The sequence below is a fragment of the Salmo salar genome, chromosome ssa20, assembly GCF_905237065.1.
Source record: "Salmo salar chromosome ssa20, Ssal_v3.1, whole genome shotgun sequence".
Classification (NCBI taxonomy): Eukaryota; Metazoa; Chordata; class Actinopteri; order Salmoniformes; family Salmonidae; genus Salmo; species Salmo salar.
In genome coordinates, this window is record NC_059461.1 from 86,418,781 (window position 1) to 86,426,280 (window position 7,500).

Sequence of the window (7,500 nt, forward strand, 5' to 3'; positions counted from 1 at the left end):
ATGTGTCTGTCAATCAAATTGGTGACCTCATAGAGGAAGGCAACCTATCAGAGGATAAACACGAACAAATGAGTGTTCCTCACAATTAACCCTTTGAGCTCTTCAAAGGTTCTTTGTTATTTTAGTGATACTTAAAATGTCGGGAAGGCGGCTCATACAAATACTTTGGGGCGTGGTTTACTTACAGCAACCGTGAGTGAGAATCTCATTCCAGTTCATCTAATGTGTTGTGCTATGCCGTTACATATTATATACAGTTACTGTTTCAGTATGATATGTTGGATAAAGGAATACAGACAGACACCAATGTCAAGTTTAATAACCTTGTTCATGCATTGTACAAATCCCTACACGCTGAGTCTGGGGAACAGTCCAGCTAGTCGATTACCCATCAACTAGACTCCGTAACATCATCCTTTTCAATAGAAAGTGCAAACATAACGGCATAACATTAAGTTCTTAACCAATCGCATAGGGGGCAGTATTGTCACTTTCGGATTAATTACGTGCCCATAGTAAACTGCCTCCTACTCGAACTCAGAAGCTAGGATATGCATATTATTAGTAGATTTGGATAGAAAACACTCTGAAGTTTCTAAAACTGTTTGAATGATGTCTGTGAGTATAACAGAACTCATATGGCAGACAAAAACCTGAGAAAAATCCTACCAGGAAGTGGAAATCTGATGCGTGGACTCTTTCCAAGTCATTGCCTATCGAACACACAGTGACGTAGTAATCATTCTGCACTTCCTAAGGCTTCCACTAGATGTCAACAGTCTTTAGAAAGTTGTTTGAGGCATCTATGATGAACAGAGACCGAACGAGAAGGCTGGGAAGTTGTTGACCCAGGGAAGGACATCAGTTCATTAGCGCACATTCACGCGAGAGGTAGCTGTGTTCCAAAACGTTTTTCAAGACACTGTAATCGTCCGGTTGGAGTATTTCTGAAGTTTCACGTTATAAAGGCCCTAAAGATTGATGCTTTACAACGTTTGACATGTTTGAACGAACGTAAATATAACTTTTTTTTACTTTTCGTCGTGACATTTTCCGCGTGACATTTGGAGTAGCTAACTGAACGCGCGAACAACAAGGAGCTATTTGGACATAAATTAGGGAGTTTATCGAACAAAACAACATTTATTGTGGACCTGGGATTCCTAGGAGTGCATTCTGATGAAGATCATCAAAGGTAAGTGAATATTTCTAATGCTATTTAATATTTTAGATGACTCCAAAATGGCGGCTATCTGTATTGCCTAGTGTATTTTTCTGAGTGCAGTACTCAGATTATTGCAAAGTGTGCTTTCCCAGTAAAGTTATTTTGAAATCTGTCAATGCGGTTGCATAAAGGAGATGTTCATCTATATTTCTTTGAATGACAGTTTAATATTTTATCAACGTTTATGACGAGTATTTTTGTAAATTGTTGTGCTGATTCACCAGCAGTATTTGAGGGAAAATATTTTCTGAACGTCACGCGCCAATGTAAAATTATGTTTTTAGATATAAATATGAACTTTATCGAACAAAAAATGCATGTATTGTGTAACATGATGTCCTAGGAGTGTCATCTGATAAAGATCGTCAAAGGTTAGTGCTTCATTTAGCTGTGTTTTGGGTATTTGTGATGCATCTAGTTGCTTGGAAAATGGCTGTGTGGTTATTTGTGTCTATGTACTCTCCTAACATAATCTAATGTTTTGCTTTCGCTGTAAAGCCTTTTTGAAATCAGACAACGGGGTTCGATTCAGGAGAAGTGTATCTATAAAATGGTGTAAAATAGTCCTATGTTTGAGAAATTGAAATTATTAGATTTCTGGTTTTGAATGTGGCGCTCTGATTTTTCACTGGCTATTGTCAAACTCAATCCCGCTAATGGGATTGGGGTCGTAAGAAGTTTTAACAGTCATAACAATTGAAAAAGCATGACATGCTCTTTTTACTTCAGTTGTCATCTTCCTTTTTTTATAAACAGATGACAAGTTAACACAGTCTCTTGCTTACAGAGTAAGCCTGTCTGGTGGCTTGCACAGCCGACCCACCCGTGAGTAAGTATGGGCTCTGACAGGGGTAGGATTAGGGCCTCGAGCTGGAGAGCTTGGTGGGGTAGAAACCTCACCTTCAGTTGGCTCATGTCTCAATTCTGCGCCCCTTACCCTTAGGCCTGGACTGTGATCCAGCTCATCTAGGTCAGTGTATGGCATGTTCTGGTTGGTCTGCTCTGCTACACGCAGATCCACCCAATTGCGATGATAGAGGGAGCCAACAACATCCACCAGGTAAGAACGTGGTGCAACTCTCTGTAGGCACGTGCCCAGCCTCCAAAGTCCTGTGTGGTCTCCCGGCAGCGGTTTCATCCTTATCGTTTCACCCACCTCCAGCTCTGGTAGGTCTCGAGCAGTCCGGTCGTAGAAGCACTTAGCGAGCTGCTTTCTGTTTGTCCGTGACGCCAACCATGACGCAGGGCTCAAGTAGCTTGTTAGCTACGGGGATGGTAGTCTTCAGATGTCTGGACAGAAGGCGTTGTGCTGGGCTGCTGTCCATGTTTTCGGTGGGTGTGTTCCTCCACTGTAAGATCGCTTTCCATGGGTCGTTGCTGTCACGCACGGCAGTCTTGACAGTAATCTTGACAGCTGACTCTGCCTTGCAATTTGCTTTTGGGTGTCTTGGAGAGGAGGTCACGTGGTCAAACTCCCATTCTGAGGCGAAACGCTTGAACTGTGCAGTGAATTGCGGGCCATTGTCCATGATTACCTTGTCAGGCTGACCTTGCCTTGCAAGCTGCGCCTTGCAGCACTTTATGATCGTCTCTGCAGACAAGTCAGGGAGCAGTTTAAATTCCCAAAAGTCAGAGTAGTGATCAACAATAAGAAGATAGTCGTTTTGTCTGTGGCTGACTAAGTCCATGCTGACGATTTGCCAGGCCCTTGTGGGCAGTTTGTGTGACATCATGGTTTCCTTTTGCTGTTCATGAGCGTACTCGTTGCATGTGGTACAGTTGCTGACAAAGTCTTTAATTTCTGCTTGCATGTTTGGCCAGTATAATGTTTCACGAGCCTGACGGTAGCTTGCGTCACCTCCAACGTGACTGGAGTGTATGCGGGTAAGCATCTCTGGACGTAGTGATTTGGGAATAATGACCTTCTGACCTCTGAACAAGACGCCATTTTGCATGTTGATCTCATCTCGAAAGGTTCAGTATTCTCTCACTGTGAAAGGTGTGGCATGAACTTTCCAAGATAGTTTGCAAAACCGATGAGACGCTGTACTCCTTTGCATCAGACGGGTTTGGCATGTCGAGGATCGCTCGAACCTTGTCTGGGTCCGGCTTCAGGCCTTTTGCCGAGAGAATGTGGCCATTGAAGTGGACGTCTTTCACCTTGAACTGCAGCTTCTTCAGGCCAAGACGAAGCTTAACTGATCGACAGTGCTCCATCAGTGCCAGGAGCTTCACATCGTGGTTGCATTCTGCTTCTTCGTCTGTGTCACCACAGCCTACGATCAGGACATCATCGGCGATGGGTTCAATGCCCTTGAGCTCAGCCAGTAACTCATGCTGCTTGCGTTGGTATACCTCAGGCGCCACCGAGACACCAAACGGGAGCTTGAGCCAGCGTTTCCGACCCCAGGGGGCCCAGAAGGTAGTCATGAAGCTGCTTTCTTCGTCCAGCTTGCATTGAAGGAATGCATCTCGGGCATCCACCAAGGTGAAAATCCTGGCCTTGGGAAGCTTGTAGAGGACCTCCTCTAGTGTCTGCATGATGTAGTGGGATCGTTTCAGTGCTTGGTTCAGATGCTTTGGGTCGATGCAGATCCTCAGCTTCTCAGGTTTTTTCACTATGACCATATTGCTGATCCAGTCAGTTGGTTCGGTCACAGATGTCATGTGGCCATCGGCCTCATACTTGTCCAGCTGGGCCTTCACAGGCACTTTCATTGCAATGGGAACATTGTAAGGAGCACATTGGACTGGAGTGATGCTCTCATCCACTTCAAAGTGTACCTCCCCAGGCACTGATTCAACAGGCATGTTGAATACATCGTCATATCTGCTGAGTAGTTGTTCTTTGGACAGGGATCCATGCTGGACATGATCCACAATGTGCAGGTCATTTGGTACAGTGAACTGCATCAGTCCCAGGCGTTCGCATGTAGAGCCTGAGAGGAGAGGCTGTTGACTAGGTTTCACAAACTCAAACTCCAGCTTGTGTTTGCATCCCCGAATAACACATTTGGTCTCAAAGGTGCCCATAGAGCTCATTAGCTCTCCTGAGTACAGCTTTAGTCTAGTGTCGCTGGGCAATAGATGTGTGTCAGGTGCCAGATTGATTTTGTCTTTGTAGCTCATTACGTTGCATGTAGCACCGGAATCCAGTTGACATTGTTGTTGCTTGTTGTGTAATCGTAGTGTCACAAACCATTTCTTCCCTCTTGAGTGTACAGCCCCAGTGGATTCATGCATGGAAATGTCACTTTCACTGTTCAGCTCTGAACATTGAGTGACATCATCAACACAGTGAATCTTGCCCTCATTCACCCTTCTTTTGCTTTTGAGAGACACTTTTTGCAAAGTGATTATTAGTTCCACAAGCTCTGCATGGTTTTCCGTAGGCAGGGCAGTGCTCTTTGCCACGTGTGTGTGTATTCCCACAGTATTTACATGCTACGGGGCTCTCTGTGTTCACCGTTCGTGGTGAATTACTCTGCCTCGATTGGTTTTGTCTGAATGTCTGCCTAGCAACAGCGTGAACAGTATTAATGTCGGAGCGTGGGGTTTTGATTTCCATTGCTCTCATTCTCATATCAGTGACTTCAGCAGTGCGGCACATTTCGATGGCAGTTACTAATGTTAAGCCTCTCTCTCTCAGTAGATGCCGGCGTGTATCCTCATTTGCAATTCCCAGTACTATTTTGTCACGAATCAATTCATCTTTCAATCCCTCGTGTTCACAAGTCATGGATTTTTCTCTCAAACGGGTTACAAAGTTGTGTACTGACTCACCCTCTTCCTGTTTGCAGCTTCCGAAAACGAACAGCTCGTAAATGACGTTTCTGCCGGGTTTGAAGTAATTCTCCAATGCATCCAATATAGCCTTTGCATCACACTGTTGTCGTGCTGTGAGGGTGAGATTGTGCCAGTAGATATGCCTGCATTCGCTGCCCATTAAACTCCTCAGAGTTGCCGCTTGTACCTCGTTGGGTTTCTCATGTAGACCGGTCGCGAGCGCATAGTCCTCGAATTCATCCCTGAAGTTGTCCCAATTAGTATTCCAGTCCCCTGTGAGAACCATGGGATTTGGTGGCGGAATGTTCGCTGCCATAGCAGCGACAGACACCAATGTCAAGTTCAATAACCTTGTTCATGCATTGTACAAATCCCTACACGCTGAGTCCGGGGAACAGTCCGGCTAGTCGATTACCTATCAACTAGACTCCGTAACAGTTATGACTATGTGATGTCTTGTGAAGGATTTACGTATGGCCTTGTGTCAATTCAGAACGGTTGACTAAATCAGTCAGTGGTTCTCAATTCTCTCCACAGGGACCCCCAGCTGTTCCAGATGTATCTCACTTGATTCAAACGTCTCAACTAACACAATAATAATACCTATGGAATTTTAACAATATAATATGGCTGAATAGAATAGACAACCCTCTATGGTTCTTTAAAAGGCTGTACGAAGAACCTTTCAGATTGAAAAAGGTTCTTCATAGAACCGTTCTCCATAAAGGTTCTATAATAAACCATAATAAAAGGGTTCTAAGGTGCTATATAAAAAAACATTTGAATGGTTCTTTATAAAAACGTAGGAGACGTATCTTTATAACACCATAATATAATACAGGTTCCATTTAGAACCTCATGAGCATGGTTCTTCATTGAACCTTCAAAAAGGGGTTCTATGTAGCACCAAAAAGGGTTCCGCTGTAGTTACAAGCCAAAGAACACCTATCAGGTAGTACTTCAACCTGTTATTTTTCAGTGTGTATTGTAGCATCCAAGGTTGAGCAGTGAGCGGAGCAGAAAGAAGTAGCAAGCAGCAGTGTTATTACACTATAAACTTCTTCCCTGCAGGCACGATCAACCTTGGTATGACACTAAACTGAAGCCTTTCTCATATCAACAAGGGGTCAGTGGCAGCATGACCATATAGATAGTAATCCATACTTACAACAGTGTACTTACTCCACAATACTAACCTAATTGACAGAGTGAAAAGAAGGAAGCCTGTACAGAATACAAATATTCCATAATATGCATCCTGTTTGCAACAAGGCACTTAAGTAATAATGCAAAAAAATCTGGTAAAGCAATTAACACTTTGTATTCAGGACAAAAAGCAATGTTTGGGAAAAATCCAATTCAACACATTACGGAGTACCACTCTCCATATTTTCAAGCATAGTGGTGGCTGCTACATGTTATGGGTATGCTTGTAATCGTAAAGGACTGGGGAGTTTTTCAGAATAAAAAAGAAACAGAATGGAATTAAGCACAAACAAAATCCTACAGGAAAACCTGGTTCAGTCTGCTTTCCGTCAGACACTAGTAGATTAATTGACCTTTCAGCAGGACAATAACCTAAACACAAGGCCAAATCTACAGTGGAGTTGCTGACCAAGAAGACAGTGAATGTTCCTGTTTTGGCCGAGTTACTGTTTTGACTTAAAACTGCTTGAAAATCTATGGTAAAACCTTAAAAAGGCTGTCTAGCAATAATCAACAACCAATTTGACAGAGCTTGGAGAATTTTGAAAAGAAAAATAGGCAAATGTTGCACAATCCAGGTGTGAAAAGCTCTTTGAGACTTACCCAGAAAGACCCACAGCCGTAATAGCTGCCAAAGGTGATTAAAACATGTATTGACTCAGGGGATTGAATATACTAAATGAGATCACACTTTTGTATGCAGTATATACAGTACATATACAGTACCAGTGAAAAGTTTGGACACACCTACTCATTCAAGGGATTTTTTCTTTCTTTTTACTATTTTCTACATTGTAGAATAATAGTGAAGACATTAATACCATGAAATAGCACATATGGAATCATGTAGTTACTGAAAAAGTGTTAAACAAGAATGCCAAGCGTGTGCAAAGCTGTCATCAGGGGAAAGGGTGGCTACATTGAAGAATCTCAAATATAAACTATATTTTGATTTGTTTAACACTTTTTTGGTGACTACATGATTCCATGTGTTATTTCATAGTTTTGATGTCTTCACTATTATTATACAATGTAGAAAAAGGTACAAATAAAGAAAAACGCTGGAATGAGTAGGTGTGTCGAAACTATTGACTGGTAGTGTATATATATATATATATATATATTTAGAAGTGACCACTCCGTTGAGGAATTCTTGTGGAAGGGAATGCTTGGTTTGGACAGTGAAGAGCTGACCATGAGACTGAAGGGAAACCTGAGTTGTTGACCATTTTTAACCATGTATTTATTTATATTTATATATATTTTTTTTTTCTTTTTTCTTC